Raw genomic sequence first — 20,221 nt, 5'->3', positions numbered from 1 at the left:
CTACCGCGCCAAACCACCCTCAGAAACTGTTCAATTTGAAGTTAACGAGTGTCTTGTGTGCTTTTCTAACCTGTTAGATCAATGTTTCACATTTCGAACAAAAGAGGGACTTTAACCCTTTATTTCGGCTCGGTTATTATACCAATATAATGTAAACTCTAAACCTGAGTTCAGATTTAGTTGTTATTTCCGCAGTATCCTGTCACTGAAATACGCCACGTTAGATGCGTTTGTACCGAGTGACCTGAAAAGTTGAGCTTGACCCGTCACCATTTCCAACAAACCCTCCTCATCTTTCATCTTGCATGTGACAGTGAAGCCCTCGTCTGCTGTTGTCAACAAACTCTTATGGTTACAGACTGTGTCATGTAAAAAATAGCTGTAGGCTTCTTCAAGTAAATAACAGCAAAATCATGTCTAGTTAACATTCTTGTTTCTTTAAGTGTAAAGATGCTGATTGAAGGTTGTGGCAAAGAAGGCAAAACGTTTAACAAATATGAGGAAGATCAGTGATGGGTTATACCTCCTCACTGTTTGCACAATGTATAAAGCATTATAGTGATATATATTCAATCATTGCTATATTGCAATTGATACAAGTGTATTGTGATAATGATTTATACATTGCCCAGCCCAAAAATAACAGACTAAAAGTATCTTCCTAACAGATCCAAAGTTTTTTGCCCATCACCAGACCGCTTTTTTCACCAGACTCAAATACATGACATTAAAGTTAGGATTAATGTGTGGCGTACTTGCCCAGGCTGAACAGGGAAGGCTAGTTGCATTATGCAACACTAGTTGTTGCAGACATATTTCAGCAGACTTCCTGACCTGGACTGATTTCCTATTTTTGAACAGATTGTGTCGCGTAGTAGTGAATAATATAAGTCTTCCTAAGTGGCTGTTCGCTGCCTGTCCAGTTTGTTTTGAGGACACAACTGCTTGGGACAACAGAGGCATTTCAAATATTTCAGATCAGCAGGCAATGCATGTTTGAAACCATCCAGCCAGTCAGTGAACAAGTATGTCCTCAAGGCTTTTCACATCGGGAAGTATCACTATGTTAATGGAAATTCGATTTTTTCTTCCTCATTCCGCTTTGCTTCTCGCACATAATTTATTATGAGGCCCATCAGTGCCGTCTCTGACCTCGAATCAAATGCAGAGATATCTAATGCTGTTGAAATGAAAAAGCAGAGACGGGATCTGGGCTCTCAGGCCAGACCATCCACTGATTTATGTCACACAGAGTGATGTGTTGGTAGTTAGCATTAATTGGTTGTTCTGAAAACACGCTGAAAGTGCGAGGGTACAGTCTCACCCCTGCTCTGGTTCAATGTACAGGGGGTTCGCAGCTCATGCAGAGTCATCAGGCTCCAGAGCTCGATGGCGTGCAGGTTAATTGTTCGATCTAATTAGGAAAAAGATTAATCAGATTCATACTCGGCTGCTCTTGGAATGCCACAAATGGCAGTGGGGTTCATTAGCAGTCCCTTTGCCTATCTCTCCCAGCAGCCGCAGAGTGGACCGCGGGGGCGGCATGTGTCAGCAGGCTACTGCCCCACTCAGGGGAAGATGAATGAGACTAACTAGATGTGGAGTCAGGTTGTGGAAGAGGGAAGATGATACTAGAGGTGAGGTGGTCAACAATGCATGGGTGGGCAGTGCTCTTTAGACACAGGGACCGCTGATCATGGGCCCGCTTTGCATGTCCAACCTAACCCCTATGAGCAACCAACTTTTCAGGCGACCACCTGTGTCTGAATGGGACAGCCTGTTGCGAAGTCATATTAACTGGGGCAGAAGCATCTCTGTGGCCAGTATTTCTAAGTCAAAGTCTGGATATTATTAGAAATGTTTTTAACATTGAAAATCAAAGAGGCCTTTCATATGTGGCAGACAGAATTTTCTTTAATCTGAGGCAGGGTTAAAAATCTCCATCTGCATATGACCAACACTTATCACATAATGGAAGGTCCACATTTGGGTCATGTGAGGAAGCCTGACTCCACTCCATCTACTGAACCATGACTGTGAACTGTGAAATGTTGTTAACTAGAAATTATTTCCATCTGCCTTTTTGATTTCACAGTGCGACGACCCTTAGCTTCTGTACATTCACTGGGAATGTGTGTCCAAGTTGAGTTCATAAGGGTGGTCAGTGCAACAGAGAGGTTGTTGTTGTTGTTGTTGTTGTTCTGTTAGGACTGGGAAACATTTAAGAAAAGATAAGAGGAGACATGCAATTTAGCTTTTACATGCAACATGATCAAATGTGCAGAATTGTTTTGTGATGGCTGTTTCCCTTCTGCTCTGTCTTTGCCCTTGTTCCCATCATACATCAATTTCTGATATTGGTTTATCTGTCAGACACGGCGCTGACTGAGATGAATAGCAATGCAAACACTGACTGCCAACTTCCGCAATATAGGCATAATAATATAGAGTAAATGCCAGTGATAAGAGACACACAGTACCTGGTCATAATGTATATACAGTAAACACAAATGTCACACATGCAGGCATTGAAAGCACATGTCACAGCAAAATAAGAAGAGGATCCTGTCCCAGTTGAAATCGGCAGCATGTGACTCTGCTTTCATAGAGTCTGTAAAATGACCCTGGTATAACAGGAAAAGTCGTGGTTATCTTGTAATGTACTTTCTTTCTTCTGATTTGATTATAAAAATATGTGAAGAAACTAGAAACATTACATCCTGACTGATGGTGGTTCTGTTTTCACACGAGATGGGCCAATGCATTTTTGGCTTTATCTCTGAAATCTCTGCAAATGCTATCAGAGACGCGATAACACACGTTTTCCATTCTGCTCCGGATTTCTAAAGCTGAGGTAATACAATTCTCTGAAGTTATACAATGTATTGATGAAATGGTTGATGGGGGAGAACCTGCTGGCAAATGAGGAAGGCCAAGAGTGTTATTGGTTTAAGACCAACTATTTTCTGAAAGAGTGCAGTTTGATATCAATCAGTCCTTAAATCTCTAATCTAGATTGAATAAAAAATATGCACAGTTCGCACAGCTCTGTGCAGCTTCTAAAGATGGAGCAATATATTACATTTGAAGATTTGCAGATGCTCTCAGACACTGATTTCCAACTTTCTTTGAATTGGGAAATCTAAATGATAGTGTATCAGTTGTTGCATGGTTTGTATGGTTTATAGCTAAATCAGCCAAAAAGGTGATTATTATATCAATTAATATAGTTTATAATCTGGGAGCACACACACAAACCCACACACACACTCGCTCGCTCCTGGTACTTCATCACGGCCTGATACGATGATATTTAAAAAAATTATTGTGACTTAGTCAACCACCAACATTTTCGTCTAGTCTCGTCAACGAAACTTAAATTATATTAAGTCATATTTTTTATTTTCAAAGAAATGTTTTTTTTGTTGGTGTGAGAAATTGGATGTGTGGTGTGAGTGCGTGTGAAAGCAAACAAAAGCGTGTGTCACACGGCGAAGGCGTGAGAGTTGGCAGCTCTGCGTTAATCTCGCGAGAAAACAATTGACGTCGTTAGAATGGGTTTACGTCGTTTTACTGACAGCACTATTAAAAACACAACCAATTGTGCCCAAATAATCTTCTTTTAATAACCATTGAATCACCAGGGCCTCGGTGCAAGAGCAGCGTTGTCCTCCTGACATTGAACTCTCAGGTTCTTTCTGTCCCCAGGGTCCTCAATTATTTGTCACCATCCCTATTGCCCCAAAGGCTGACAGTGACTCTCCTGCAATTACCAGCATGATTCAGACGTTGCAGTCTCCAGGTGCTCACTGTAATAGGTGATTTTAATCACCTATTTCCAGGAAGTCCTTGAGCAGCTTGTATGAGCAAGTCTCTCGTCCTGCATGCCATTAGGACGATCTGTTATGGCTCCGCCAAGGGGCCGTAAGTGGCGGGAGTCCCAGTGGGAACACTGGACAACGCAGTGAGCACCTCCTTGGCTCAAACAGAGTGTTCAGGGTCTGAACTCATGACTGCTCGCTGCCTTTTCAAGGATCTTCTGTCCACATGAACTGTGTTTCGGTCAGCAACAGAATCAATTACCTTACCGAAACCATGTCTTTCTTCAAGGACTTTGTCAACAACATAGTAGCAGGGTGTCCCTATAACAGGTTCCTGCTTGGAAAACAAGAAAGGAGGTCAGTTGAGAGGTAAAATCAAACCTAGATGAAAACACACACTCGGGGGCTCAGCTCAGTAGCAATAATTGAATGTCTGAATAATGATAGAGGAGAGCTGTGTAGGAAAGATGACATGTTAAACAACACAGAGAAAGACCCAAAATGAAACCGTGTTATACTGTACCTCCTGGTGACGTGTTCTGAGATATTTCTACAGTAGATGTTTGAAAGAGGCCAGATGATGAGCACAATTGACATTTATTGGAAGGTAATTAAGAGCTGCTCTGATTGACTCAACTGGATCTTTAGCATCTTCATCACTCCAGTTGAAAAGAAAACCCGGCCTCTGCAAACATCCTTCTCCTATTCCCAAAGACTCTGCATCTTAAGTGATGATTTCTTCCTCATTTGAAAAGATCAGACAGTTTAAACCACTGTGTGGATGTGACGTCAGCTAAAATTGTCTAAAGGGATGCTTTGAAGCTTTGAGTTAAGGTTTACTGCTTCCCTTTCATAGTGCTTCTTGCTGATGAGAGACATCGCAAGCCAACGTTTATTCACTTACTCGGGGTCGGAGGATTTCTCTTGGTGAAATGTAACAGAAAATCAAATCTAGCTACGCAATTTCAAAGATCTCAACTTTGTATTTGGCATTAGTACCAGTGATCACGGTTTACTTCTACAAAAGATTGTACCGCTAAAGTGAGTAACTCAAAAGACTGCCTGTCCAAAAAATAGCCAATTCTGATGAGTCATGCTTATCTTTTGGTGTGACTCCACAAATATGACGGTAACAGTTGTTTAGCATTAGCAGCTTGGTTAAAATTTGGTTAAAAAATTATTTTTTTCAGTACTGTTGATCATGTGAGTATTCAAATATATTGTGTACATTAGAACACAATTTAAAATGGAAAAGAGGCATTGCAACATCTTGACTATTTAACTGAACTGAAAATTTCAATATTTTAAGAAGTGTTTGAAGAAGCCCTAAATACATTGGAAAATTGTCATAATGTATAGATTTAACTGACCAGTGTTGAAGACCGTGTTTCCTGTTTCCATCACCCTTCTTCTATCAGAAAATAACATTAATAGCTCCCAGTTTTTATCGGTCTCTTCTCCTTTTCCTCCTACTTCTGCTTTTGGTTGCTCCCATTAGGGGGCCACTGGGTTACTGGATGTTGTATTTAGGTGGTATTACCGTCAGGCTACTAGGGCGTCCCAGTACAACTTGAAATAAACTAATTTAAAAGGCAAACTTTTACATCAACTTTTTTACAGTCCCGGGGAAATATCTAACTGATACACGCATTTGGACGCAGCTTTGACGATACATTGGTCTGTGTGAGGCTGCAGGTTTGAGGTCAGATTAGACCATGTGTAGGAATATTATGCTGCCTTAGTCAGTCCTGCAAGACTCACAATTCTTACATCTCCGACGATCCATTTGTAACTGGAAAAGAATAAGTAGCATCAGAATTTCGTTCTGGGCAGTTGGAAGGATGGCAGAGGAGAAAAATGAGGTCAATGATCATCCTTCATCTTTGAACATCTGTGAATGTTTGACAAAGTTTTGTTTGTTTTGAACTGGGGTTTAAAATGCGTTGCTCACCTTCTTCTTTGAGCCATGCTCTATATGGGAAAGGGCAACAATGAGGACAATTTCACATTTCTGAGGCGTTATTCTTCTTGACCTCCTTTACTGAGGAGCTTGCTGTGTTGAACTGGATTAACACTTTGCTCAAAAACTGTTGTAAGATGAGTTTTGTTTCTGTGCAAGGGAGGAAGACAATTCATCATGTTGTCCAATCTCATCCTACATGTGTGATTGTTAGTCATGTAGATGGATGCGCTTCCATCCCTTCTCCCTCTTGATCTCAGCAGACCTGTCTGGCTTCATGGAAATTAAGGTGATCCAGCCTCTGCTCCTGTTTTTCCATTACAGACTGTGGGCAGACAGGAGCTGCACTTTGTAGAAGATTTTATATTACCCCTGTTACAGATCGCCTTTTTTAAATCCAGTAAAGGTGAACGATTTTCAAATCTTTTACATATGTAAAAGTAACAATTTTACAGTTCACAATTAGAAGTACCTCATTCCAATTTAACCCATGTCTCATTCTTACCTCCACCAAGGTGTTTATTTTTTGTTAGTTTGTATGTTTCTAGTGAAGATTATGCAAAAACGACTGCATCAAAACTTTGAATAATGCAGTATGGGTCAGGGGAAACCCATTCAAGTTTGGTGCAAATAAACTTGAATTATCCACCAGATCATGGTGTGGATCAGCAATTTTCTTTAACTAATGCGTTTTTTGATATTATTGTTATTTTTCAGAAAATAATACATGGGCCATTACATAAAAAAATCTGACATATTTGATATATTATGATATATATATGTATGTATTTATCTGAGATTAACATCTACGGAATATGAAGTGCGTTCACAAGGGGTCTGTTGGGCCCTGGCGGATATATGCACTCTATTGAGTGCCATTCTAGTTAATATATTATAGAAGTCCAGCTTAAAGTAATAGTTTATTACTGGTATCATGTGTATGCTAAATATGAGGCAACAGCCCACTGCTAAGTTAGCTTAGCACAAAGAGCTAGCTTGCCAAAGAAAATCTACTTAGCATCACCAGGACCACTATCTAGCTTATTCCATCTTAGAAATACTGTTATATCTGCTGTGTTTTATTTTAAGTTAGCTAATACAATCCGCTATAAGAGACATATCACTCTAGTGGTGACTAATGTGAGTAAACTTATAAATTTAATAGTATACAATGAACTTGATTGAGTATGTTGCCTGATTTGAATGCATACTGTGTACAACCTGTACCTGGGTTTGGCCTGTACCACACTAAAGCCTGTTCTAATCGGCTCCCTGAACCATACCCTTTGCTTTTGGCTCAATAAGAAGGTCTGATAATGCAGAGTTTTTGTTTCTCATAGCTGAGCTCATCACTTCTCCTGCTATTGATTGGAGCTGTAACCTGAGGGGGTAGTGTTGCTGCCGAGATGCAGTGTGCCAGGGCTCCAAAAGGTGACGTAAACCAATAAAGATGCTCTATCGTACCATAAAGGTAGATAACTTATGACTAAAGGTATGCTAATGCAAACCTTCTCCCATTTTCTACCATCTGCTCTCTAACAAGACATCAGTTCAGTCTTCACAGAGATCAGAGGTTATTTAATTAATTCTTGGTTATTACGTCATTGTAATGAATGGAGAATGGTCATTAATGCCCCTCTGCAGACCACTACACATGAGTTGAGTCACAGCGTTGCATTACTGTCATAGTAAGGTGAATCACAGAGTTGTGATTGAAGCAACTGCAAGCATACATTATGTGTGTCAACGCTATTGATCCAGCCAGTGCAGAGTTAGACTTCGGCCATACCATTCATCATCCCCATTTTACCCCGCTACAACAAACACTTTCCCACCTGCACAAACAAACAAACACACACACACACACACACACACACACACACACACACACACGCACACACACACACGCACACACAAAATACTCCCTCCTTCTCCCAACTGTGACTTTGAAATAAATATTGCTCAAAGTGCAATAACCCTAACGCCAGAGGTCTGATGAATCACAGTGTGATCAGTGAGCCCTGGAGTCTGAACGCATGTGACAGTAGAAGGGAGGAGGACGGGAGGTCTGGGGCTCAGGCAGGACCTCCTGTTTCCAGCTGCATGAACTGTGGATCAGATATTTCACTGCTTGTTACTGAGATGAAGGATGATTCATCACAGCGTGGCCAGTGTCTGCGTGTAGCTCTAGAATTGTGTCAGGCTGCAACCAACGGTTGTCAAAATTCATTAACCTGAACTAATTTACAAATATACAAGATAGTGAAAAGTATCAAGTGAAATATTTTGACACCGTCACTCGTATGACCACCAGGTTTTTCTATTGATTAAAAAAACAATCCTAAAATGAACCTTGTTTTTTGCCACACTGGAGGCATATGGGGCTATCATTGCTATGAATTTATTTAAAGCTCTGACTTTTCCTCTTGTGCAACCATTAGGTTGAGATTTTTTTTTTTTTTTTTTTTTTTTTTTTATAAATGAATGCTTTTTTTTGGAGAGATTGCCATGAAATTCAATACAGATCATCAGTTTACCCACAGGAGGCATTATGATATCCTCACTTATTATTAAGTGCCACCATTAGCTCAAGCTAATATGCCCACTGTGTAATGCAAACAGGTTTGTCACTTTTATTTTGATCAACTACCTTTTCTCTCTCTCTTCATCCGTATGAACCAAAAACCTGTCTGCGTGTTTAAAAGGTATATGTTTTAAGCCTGAAACTGTAACAACTGAAAAAAATGTCAAATTTCAGCTCTCAGACAGCCCTTGAAACTTATCATCCATGACCTATGTTTTCATTAAACATAAAAGTTTTTCATTTAAACTTTCCAACAATAAACCATTTACAAAATTCAGACTATTTATAATAATAGTAATAATAATAATAATAATAATAAATTACACTTCTCAGTGCAACTCAAAAGCCACCAAATCAGTGATAATCCGGCTGCAATAAGTAACCATGCGAGAACTTTGGAGTATATTTCATCACATTATTGTGTTCCAACTCAAAATTTGTGTAAGAGCCATGCCACATGTGCCTCTGCAGGTGAAATGTGTTTGTAGTGTTGATGTACTGAGCAGTGTACAGATTGGATTTGAAAACATTTAAATAGTTGAAAGCGCCTATGGTAGCATAAATTGCCCTGAAGCTGCTTGGGGTTCAGAGGGTTAAATCTTCACCAAGTTTATCACTATGGAAACCGTCATGTACATGCTGTCAGAATATTAATTGAATGAGTGTGTATTAACAATAACATCCCTCAGGACATATTGGTGTCCATCTTTTGAATGTGTCACAGTGAGAAGATCATAAGCCATTTTACCAGCTACATTACCGTAGGGAGATTAGCCGACATGGTGCGAGAGTTAATAAGAGGAGAGGGCAGATCCAGAGCCTCCTGTTCTACAACAGACATGCACACAAAAATCTGCAGTTCATCAAAGTTTCCCATAATGCAGAGTAGTGTATAGGCTGGTCCGTGGAGGCTGGCGGCTGGGGGCTGTGTAATATAGAGCTGAGTGGTACTGAGAGTGGTGGCAAAGGGCTGTTGCCTGTCACACTGTGTTCTCTGTGTTTAAGTTGACAGCTCCACTAGACCCATGTATGGTATATTCATTACAATGGAAAGACTGCAGCCTCTACTAGCACTACAGTTGAGCTACACAGCAATAATCGCCTGTTTCTTTTTACAGTGCTGTTGAACTTCTTTGCCTCCTTTGTTATTTTTCAGTGGTATTAACTAAGATCGTTTACATTAGCTGTTGTTGGTGTGAAGCATTGCTTTTATCTTTCTGCAGCTTGAAATATCCATAGGATCCATAAGTGTAATTACTTTCCTACAGGTTTGGGGAATTTAAAAGGGACCTTTCAAGCTTTGCCTTGTTTACTGTATATATAATGTGTCAAATATCCCTATTAAATGTGGTGAAAGTTTCAAATAATAAGGTAAATGTATTTAAGAGTTATCCTTGTGAGACAAACCTCAGGTGTAGGGCTGAACGATTTGGGGAAATAATCTAATTGCGATTTTTTGTAACTAGTCCGTTACATTAACTTATTTGATTAACGTATTCTGAATACATGGATTACTTCCACATTGAATTGTATTTTATAAGTGTTGGAATGCGGCCTTGTTATAGTCAGTGGAGCAGCAGCAGTTTAAGCTCTGTGTCCGCGGATGCGGCGGGCCAGCTGGATGCGCTGGAAGGGCAGCTTGCAGATCAGCAACTCCGTAGGTTCCCGTTCATGTCCGGGTGGTCGTGCAGCGCTATGGAGGCGCCGGGCCTGAGCAGGAACACCCCCATTCAAGTAACTGAAAATCAGTAATTAGTTACAGTTACTAGTTACTTCTTTTAAGGTAATTGAATTACTTCACCAGTTACTGTGTATCAAAAGTAATTAGTTACTAGGGAAAGTAACTTAAGTTACTTTTGTCTGCTTTTTAAATGTAATGAATGTGAACAGTACTGAACAGTCAAACACATAATATATTGTTTATTTTGTTCTTTATGTTCAAAGTATGCATAATGTTATTTAAGTTAGACATTTTTTGTCTTTTTAAGCATAGCGACTCACCTTGCGTAAATGCCTGTAGCTCTCACAGAGCAGACAGATTTAATAGACACACCAAATCTCTCGCTCCGGTCCGTGCCTTAGACATAAACACCTGCCGTACAGCTGCGTCTTCATGACAGTAACAGCAGGAAATGACAGGACGCCAGCTGTACGGTTTCCCTATCTTACAGACGGTTTATCCTCGTTTAACACCCCTTGCCGAGCAGAATGAGGTACGAAGCGGGTTTTAGTCCCTTTGTTACAGGTAGCGCGGAACGGGAGTTGCGCGCAGGATATTAAGGAGGCCAGAGCTAATATTACCTGTTTAAGTCAGACTTAAATAGGGGGCTGAGTGCCAGGCAGTGTGACATAAATAGTATTTTTTACTATGAATCATGCAAAGCTGCTCTAGCAGAGTCCCAGAATAAAACATAGAGCTGGAAATGAGCATAATAAATTAACTTTAAAGTATTCAACAGTATATAGAAAAAAATATTCCTTACTATAGTGAATATGATCTAGTCTTTTAAGACTGGTGCAGCCTGTGTTTGCCTATTGCAGCTGCAATGATTCAGCAGTAAAATAAAAAAGTACATTCTTTGTGTTTCATATCACAGCATTAAACAAGATGATCCATGCGCCTGCTGTGCTGTCATTAACAGTTCAACTTGGAATGTGTCTGTCTGTGTTTCCGTCTGGAGCTTAACATTATGTAACAGCTGAGTTTCTCAAATGCAACCACACACAGGCTGTGACATCATCATGACCGTCCCCTGAAGTTAGCCTCCCAGCTCTCTATCACATTTACTCTGTCCTTGTGTCAAATGATCGCATGAGGACAATTAACTTTTCTCATAATACACATCAAATAACTTCTATTTTGCACATGTGAAAGGAGGTCATAAAACGTTCTGTTCCTCTTCGCTGCCATAAAACTGTCATGTCCTCCTCACAACTTGGTGTTAAGATAACAACACCAGCAGCTTAGCTTTAGAGCCAGAGTTTGTCACTGTGTGATATAGTCAGCACTTTTCACTCCTGTTTTGTTTGAGTAAGCATTTCAATGCATAGAGTCTCCTCTCACAGACTTTAATTCAAGTCGGTAACAGCTCTCTATCTATTGCTCTTATCCCAGCACTGTGGTCTTGTCAGTGTTGACATATCAAGTTAAAAGCATTCTCAGTATTTATTTTCCCTATTATATAAACTTTACGCAGGTAAATATGTATACAAGTGTAGCTGCATGATTTGAATCAATAACAAATGAGCCAAGATATCTGTTGCTTTCGAAACCCATGTTCTGAACCTTACGCCTCCTTATCCAAGTGTTTGCTCATTGTGGCAACTGTTGGGTTTCTCTATAATTTAAAGATCTTAACTTCACAATGTTAAGTGCCTTGAGACAACGTTTGTTGTGATTTGGTGTTACACAAATTTAATTGAATTGAATCCTAAATTGTATCCAATCAGAGGATGTCGCCACAAGTGAGCTTCTATTGTCCCAACACATTGCACACGAGCCAGAAAATCAGATGGCAAAGCAATATTGTTTTGTGAAACAGGCCTATTATCTCTTTACCTGCCACTCTCATTGGATTTCTGTTAAAACTAGCTAGCAAGCTTGTTTTGATAATGTGACCTTGAGGTTTCTGTCCCAAACTCAATCAATCAAATGTTATTTGTATAACCCATATTCACAAATCACAATATGTCTTACAGGGCTTTACAAGGTGTGACATCCTCTGTCTTAAACCCCCAACAAGAGTAAGGAAAAACTACAAAAAACACCCATTAACAGGAGGAAATAAATGTTAAACTGTGCCAGAGGGCTGCTGACGTCGACCAGTCCCATCAATGCCAACATATGTTGAGCTTATTTAATGCCCTTAATTATTTGTATTATAACTGAGCAGCCTCATTATGGAAGAGGGACGTTAAGTATGTAAAGCTAACATGTTGTTTTGGGTAGTACACACTGGTATAAGTATGTGTAGAAAAAGTGGCCAACTAACATCTCATTTTGATGACTTTGTTTTCTGGCCTTTAAAATTTTGCAGATTTCTTCTCAGTGTCTTCTTACTTACTGCATATTGTGTCTGAACCACATTTAGAAGCCAAATGGATTCAGTTTATGTGAATATGAGATGGAGAGACACAGCCTGTTCACACATTAAAAAGTCCAAGAAGCATTAGGGCCGGCACTGTCTCCACAGTAAGTCTGTTCTGCCTTTCTGCCACTGTGGTCCAAACTTCAAAATCCCACCACTCTGATGGATTGCAATGAGATTTTTTCTTTTCCACCCCCAGGATCTTATTAACTTTGGTTATCCCCGGATTTATTTTTGATCCAGCACCACCATCAGGTCAAATTTATTAGATACTTTGTTTTATGAAACATACAAGTAAAACCACATGCCCAGCAGCCTCAAATGTGATGTGATTTACACTTATTGACAGATGTAAGCATGTTAATGTGCTAAACTAAGATGGTGAACATAGCACCTGATCATTATCAGCATTGTGTATTCACTTTTAACTTTAACCTCAAAGTGCTGTTGTGACAGCCTCAACTTTTAGTTTGGTTATTTGACAGACCTACACTGATAATTAAGATTGGAAACTGCTGATAAAAAAACCTTTTGGATTTTAAGTATTTGTTTATCTCGTTATATTCTGCTGATGTAAATCTTCTTAAACTCATTAGGAAAATTGCTGGAAAGGATTGTTTGTTTTTTAAACACCTGGAAAAATAAAAATTCTTCATCACATTGAAGCAACATATCCGAATCCAAGTGCCATGAAGCATGGGTTCATTGATATTTAGTATTGCCTCAAATGGTCTGATACAGCATGTACACAGTAATCAATGGTATTGATTGAAAAATTGATTGAATAATCAATATTTCAGCTTATTATTTGGCACTGAAAATCACAGGATGATGTCAATCTCATAGAAAATGAGCATAGATCATTCAAGTCAAACACTCAAACAAAAACACCCTAAACACAATGGCTGGGGGGTGTTGCAGGCTTGTTGCATTATATTTCCCAGGTTATTCAGCTATTGTGTCCATTCTCTGTGCACCACAAACTGCCAAGACACTGCCTCTGTCCTCCCTCCCTCACAAACAGACTCTCCGGCTCTCGAGCTGGTCCTGTACAGCACCTGTTCAGTGTGGCTGTGGTGCAGAGTGGCTGCCTCCCCAACTGTTAAGGTTTTTTTTCTAAAAATAACATCCGGGGAGGGCTGCATATAGCCTGTAGGCAGGGAAAACAACGGAGCACAGGGAAATTGGCTGCTTGTGTATTCTATCAGACCGGGAGGGAATGATAGCCAGACAGTTGTTAACTCTCCTATTCCCTGCCTGCCTCAGTTTTGTCATGGCTGTGTACAAAGCGAAGAGGGACAACACTGTATATTTAGAGGCCATGAATCATACTCAACAGATGCACTGGTACAGAACACAGCATGTTTTTTAAAGTCAGATACCATGTACAGCATTTGTATGTAGCACTGGTCAAGGATCGAATTGTTCCAATCAATTAAAATTGTATAAAACCCTTTAAAATTTGCATATGGTTGTTGCTGCTTGCTTCAATGCAGACGTTTTAATTGTCTATTTTTCCTGCTTAGTTTAATCACACAATGATGACAGCCATGACGGAGATCTTTGATTGAAGTTTGGTAATTAGCAACCATTTCATAGGTACTTGGTAGAGATCTTTAGAGCATAACTAAACAACATGAAGGTTTTAGGGAGTACAGGGGACGATTGTGATGTTATGGAGTAAAAAGTTGCATTTTTGTTGTGTAAAATAAATAGAAGTGATTTCAGCAAATGTAAATGCAATATGTATGCGATAGGGTCATATCGGCTGATATTAACAGGCAAATAAAAAATCATTTAGGCTCTCGTGATAACCTGATATATGAAATATTTGTCAGTCTAAATTTTCTTTTCTTTTTTATTATTTTAGTAAAGAAAAAAGTTTCTCTTTAGGAGCTTCACGGAGAGGCGGTGGACTAGTGGCTGGACTATGGGCCGAAAAAGGTCTCTGGTTCGTCTCTGGTTCGTCTCTGGTTCGACTCCGAGGAGAAATAAGAAAAAGACGAACCTGGATTGATCTGTCCAAAAATCCTAGAGGATTCTCCCTACCCTGTCTAGTGCCCCTGAGCAAGGCACCTTACTCCCCCTACATTTGTTCCCCATGCGCCGTACATGGCTGCTCACTGCTCTGTGTGTCCTTCACCAGATGGGTTAAAAGCTGAGGTTAAATTTCCCTACCTGCATGAGTGTGCCTGTGCATGTGTTTGGGACAAATAAAAATAAATGAAATATAAATCTATCTTAATCTTAATCTTAAAAATGTGTCACTCAGTTTGGGGTTGATAACAGTGTCACAAAGGCCCCCCCCCCCCCCCCACATTAAAGCATAAACTCTTCAATTTGTGGTGACAAAGATACCTGCTGTGCACCTCTGCAGCTTTGTGTAGTAATGAGACACTGACATAGGCCCTGAGGTGATTGCAGAACATAGAACGCACTTCTGCCATTAATTCTGGTGTGAACCCGGCGTAAGTGTGTTGCTGATGTCCAGTCTACAGTGGCGGTTTTGGGCACGGGCGAACCGGGCAGCCGCCCGGGACTGCACTTTTTCATGACTCGTGTAGACATGACTTCTTGTGGCTGTTTACATCCAAGATTGATGAGAGGCAGCCTTGTTTTTTCTGACACAAAGCAGCTCCTTTCAGCATCTGAGCTAGTTGTACAGCTCCTTGTACAGTCGACCCAGTGATATTCAGCCCATTAATGAGCCAAGTAAATGTTCTTTATGACAACAGTAAAATTGCTTACGCTGTGGTAACTGTTGTTTTACTTGGTTAAACAACAAATTAGATAACTAGCGACCTAAGGTCACCTCTATTAGAAATTTCTCCACTCTGCTGTTCAGCAGAGATAAGTGCATTGACTTTATCTAGATTTGCACTGGCCACAGGCCCATTTCCTCTGACCTATCAACTGCAGCCTCTGCACCAAGAGCTCAAGTCTGTCATTTTCAGTATATTATATCATGCTGTCTCAATGTGTCCTATCCAACTGCTGTGGTAGAAAAGCAAATACTTTCCTTCTGAACAGGAACTAATTTAAATTGACTGTTCTGTATTTTCACCAAAAACTGAAAATCATAGGTCTAGAATATTACTGAAGGCAGATGGACGACATGAAGCAAACAACAAAGGCTGCAATTTGTAGACTTTTCCAGGTTTCCTGTGGAGTGGGATGAAACTGTAGCCTCCTTTTATTGAATACGGCCCCAGTGATGTGTTTCAGTGTGTGTCTGCAGTGTGAATAAAATACCCATTTCTTGTGCCACCATCAATGGTGAGGTTTAATTTTAGACCAATCACTGGCTCACCATGTGCGAACACATTTGCAGCTGCTAATGTATGTCTGTTATTCTCCCTCACTTTCTCTGTCTGTCTTTGAGTCTCGCTGCAACTCGTTCTGTATTGTTTGGAAGTCTGAGGCACTTCAGCCTGATCTTGTGTTTACCCTCGCTGTGCTCAGCTTGCCCCAGTTTAGAATCAGAATCTGAAAGTATTTATTGTCAGTTGTCAGTTGTCAAGCGGCTTCGAAGCCTAGACATACATGGCTCATCGTCTGTGCCATCCTGCAGCGCACAAAGTAGATTGGCACCTCTGCTGTTTGATTACTGACTCAGGTTACATGTTGTCTGCTGCTCTCGCATGACCTGCAGTCAAACATAGACGGTGGATAATATTGAATAACAGGGAAGCATGGAATCACGCTGATAACGTGTTGCCTCTCAATGAATTTAACTCAGTCATTCACGGTCAACAGCTCCAATTTGTATTATTCCACTGAAAATATAATAATCCTTCCTAAGTAATATTTTACACTCACAGTTTCTGCTCAACTTAACTCCTATCCAAGGTGCTATTGAATGAAAGACAAGTTCTCTGGAGATGACTGTTGGTTCATTGTTCAGACTCCTGCACCAATTGCAGGAAGTTGAGTCAGCATTAAACAACAGTAAAGGAAAAGAAGCACAGGTAGTAATACCATATTGATATTACAGTGGCAACAAAATCAACAAAGTGAAATGTATAATTTACTGTTTTTCTATGCACTTTTTTAATAAAACAGTAGTGGAATTTACAACTTACTTCCATCAAACTCACGCCCATCTACAAACCATCAAAGTATAGGTATGTGTAGGTGATAACCACAGGACTTACGTGTGTCCTACAAAAGTCTTAAGTGTGCTCCTGAAACTACAATGTGAAACCACAACTAATCAGATAAAATGTAATCATTGTTAAAGGATATTATTTCAGCTTTCAAAATGAGCTAATAGTCTGCAGACATGTTAACAGCTTTGTGATGGTGTGCTGAGGTCAGGGCTGTATTGAGGCAAATGGGAATGCATACTGCCATTTACATCCGCGATGCTAAACTGCTGATGTTGCTGATGCTATTGATTATTTTTTTTCGATTAATCCAACGATACTTTTTTGGGGTTAATCTAACATTTACTTTTTTGATTAATCTAGCAATTATTTTTGAATTACTCTGATAATAAATTCATCAAAAATAAAATTAAAAACTTGTTTCATTTATATTTATTTAATAATTGCTTCTTAAATACAAACAAATCTGCACTGCAAGGCATTTTTCCACAACCAAAAATAGTCCACTGCTTTTACTGTCCTATTTCTCTCCAAAATAATTACTGGAAGAGCTTGTTCCATTAAAGTTAAAGGAATATCTCAATCTAAATGAAGCTGTCCAACAACCAAATAAATGAAAACCAAAGTAAATTCAAGTAACTTTGTGAACACCATGTAAATTCAATGTCCGTATACAACTTTTTCACTTCCGATACGATACCGATATTGTAGCCTTGAGTATTGGCCGATACCGATATCAATACGATACGATATAGGCACAAATCATACATATATTTATTCCTTATTTTGTTGTGTGGAATGTTAAAAAAGGCTTGATAAAGTGATGTTACTGTTACTGATGTTGTAGTGATATAACAGAAAACAATAGTCAGCAACAGTAGGTATAGGAAAAACTGACCCATTTATTATTAACCAATTGGTTACATAAATTTTAACCTTCAACATAAGAGTATTACCTCAACAAATCCAATAAAAACTAAATGTTATATTTAAAGTGCAAAATAACCACTGGTTACCAACATCATTATACAATTGAATAGAATAAATTAAATTTTAAAGTGCAAACAATTCAAGTTCACTTCAGTTATTTTTCTACTGTCAGCATATGTTGGAAACAACTGTGGGCAGGGACAAAAACAACAAAAACAACAAAAACAACACAATATTGTCCACTGTCCAACTGCTCTAAGTTAAGAGTTCACACAGCTCCAGTTTCACCAACTGACTGTGCCCAAAACAATGTAGTAATTACTCTTAGTCTTCACTGAAGAATAGAGTGTAAACACAATAAACATATCACTCTAATAACAAGAACATAAAACAAATAATAATCAGTCAGTGCTGACTACCCTTACTACTCCTCCTCCTCCTTCTCCACTTTCTGCAGTCCGAGCATAATGTGGAGATTTTTTTTTAAGAAGATAAGCATTTCAGCATGCTGTGCTGTCAGCCTGCTCCTGTGCTCCCCAATGATAATTGACGCTGTGCTGAAGAGCCTTTCACTCTCCACACTCGTGCAGGGAGCACAGAGGAATTTAGCTGCTGTTGCTGCCATGGTGGGGAGTCGAGCTTGGTTTAGGCTTTAGTAGTGTAAAGGGTTGCTCTTCCGTTCAATCGGAGCCTCACAGAAGTAGCTCTCCATTTCACAGATTGCCCCTGTGGTGATCTGGTCAGACGGACCTGCTGCTGTGCTGCTCTCCTCCAGTATTTCGTCAAAGATGCTGCCAAGGCTGCTGCTTGCACCCGCCATCCGTGGAGTCTTGTTCACTGGCCCATTCACATCAGGTGGAGGCGTGGTCTTCAGCTCTTCTTCTACCTTACATACCGCTGCCTTTAACACTGCTTTTGCATGTCCCAGGTTTTCCGGGTTTGTGAAGTACCTGGCATAAATATAAAATATATAAAATAATGTAACATGTATATTTTAGAGCTTTTCAAATCCAGTCCACACACATTTGTGCTCACAGAAAGAAACAGTCATGATAATGTAAACAATGATTCTAATCTGTAACCTGTAATCTTATTTTATGCAGTCACAACAGTCACATAGGCTACAACCAACTCACTGTAAACAGTACAGTTTTTCTCATATACATCAGATTAGGCTAAATAAATGTAAGAATTTAACATAAATTCCCTTACTTGTCTTTATAACGTGGATCCAGCAGTGTTGCCACGGTGTAGAGGGGCTCGGATTCCACATGCCTGAAACGTCTGTGGACTGCATCCAGAAGGGTGGCTTTCATAGTTAGGATCCCGTGATCATCTTCACTCTCCTTACTGAGAAACCGTACCAGTGCATGGACAGAGGGGATGACATCGGCTGTGGTAGCAGAGGCGGCACTGACTAGAGTTGTTAGCTCTTCAAAGGGGGTCAGAACCTTTGAGGTCTTCAGATGAGTAGGCATGCAGTGGCCGTTTTGATGAATGAGGCTGTCAATCATGTACTTCGTACTGCTCCATCGTGTCTGGACATCCTGCTGGAGACGTTTTGGTGTGACATTCAGCTCTATTTGCAGGTCTTCAAGGCTTGAATAAGCCTTGGGGGAATGTTTGAAGTGGCCCACTATTTTTCTCCCGTTGGCTAGTGCATCACTTACAGCTCGCTGTGACAAGACCCCTTCATGGACTACAAGCTGAAGAGTGTGAGCAAAACATCCTAAGCTTGACACACCTAGCTGATTCATTGCCTTTTTCATGTTAGCAGCATTGTCTCTTAAAACGACATGGACCTTATTTTTCTCAATCTTCCAGTTATGCAGCATCTCCTCCATGGCGTGCATGATTGCATCAGCTGTGTGCGATCCCCTGAATTCACGTGCATGTAACACTGCTCTCTGCAGTGTGAAGTCAGTGTCCACCCAGTGCGCAGTCAGGCTCAACAGAGACAGTGGACGATGGTCTGAGCTCCAGATGTCGGTGGTGAAGCTTATAGCATTTGCCTTCTCCACGTGTGCGGCAATACACTTTTTACCCTCTTCGTGCATCCGGGGTATAGTTTTGTCTACAATGTAGTGGCGGCTAGGAATAATGTAGCGAGGTTCGAGGTGCTCCATTAAGCGTTTAAACCCGACATTACTCACCACCGACAGGGGCTGGTCATCAAGCACAATAAATTGGGCTATCTTTTCTGTTATGGCCATTGCCTTTTTGCTGTCCCGTGGTAGTTTGTCACGTCTTGCAAAGCTTTCGGCCAGCGTGGGTTGCTGAAGCGAGCCAAAAATCCTCATGTTCTTTTTTGTGGTGTTTTTTCAAATGTGCGATGAGGTTGCTTGTATTGAACCTTCCCGGTTCTGTCCCTCCACAGGACACTTGCGCCTGACAAATGTTGCATTTAGCTGCAACGTCTTTGTCCGAGTTTACGGTAAAATACTTCCACACAGCCGACATCACCACACCTTGCTGCAGGCACACACGTTGTCGTTGTTGTGATCACGTGGGCTGTGCATGCTGGATCAGAGACGCTCTTCTTCCGCGGCCGGCACCAACGTTAATTAAGGGGCATTACCACCTACTGTGTTGGAGTGTGATCAAACCAGAGTCACCTATTATAGAAGTCCTGAAGCGGTAAATGGACAGCTTATATCGGAGCGCTTATATCGGAGTTTCTGGGTCCGGTCCCGACCAAGGTCAGACTATTGAGAACCTATGATAGTAGATCA

General features: G+C 40.3%; 1 protein-coding gene across 4 annotated transcripts in view; it reads left to right on the top strand.

Annotated features, from left to right (window-relative positions):
• Positions 1 to 20,221, top strand: part of oxr1a (oxidation resistance 1a) — a 184,129-nt gene that overhangs the window by 99,624 nt on the left and 64,284 nt on the right. The window lies entirely within an intron of this gene.

Source organism: Platichthys flesus, chromosome 11 (assembly GCF_949316205.1).
Source record: "Platichthys flesus chromosome 11, fPlaFle2.1, whole genome shotgun sequence".
Lineage (NCBI taxonomy): Eukaryota > Metazoa > Chordata > Actinopteri > Pleuronectiformes > Pleuronectidae > Platichthys > Platichthys flesus.
This window is presented reverse-complemented; position numbering and strand designations above follow the sequence as displayed.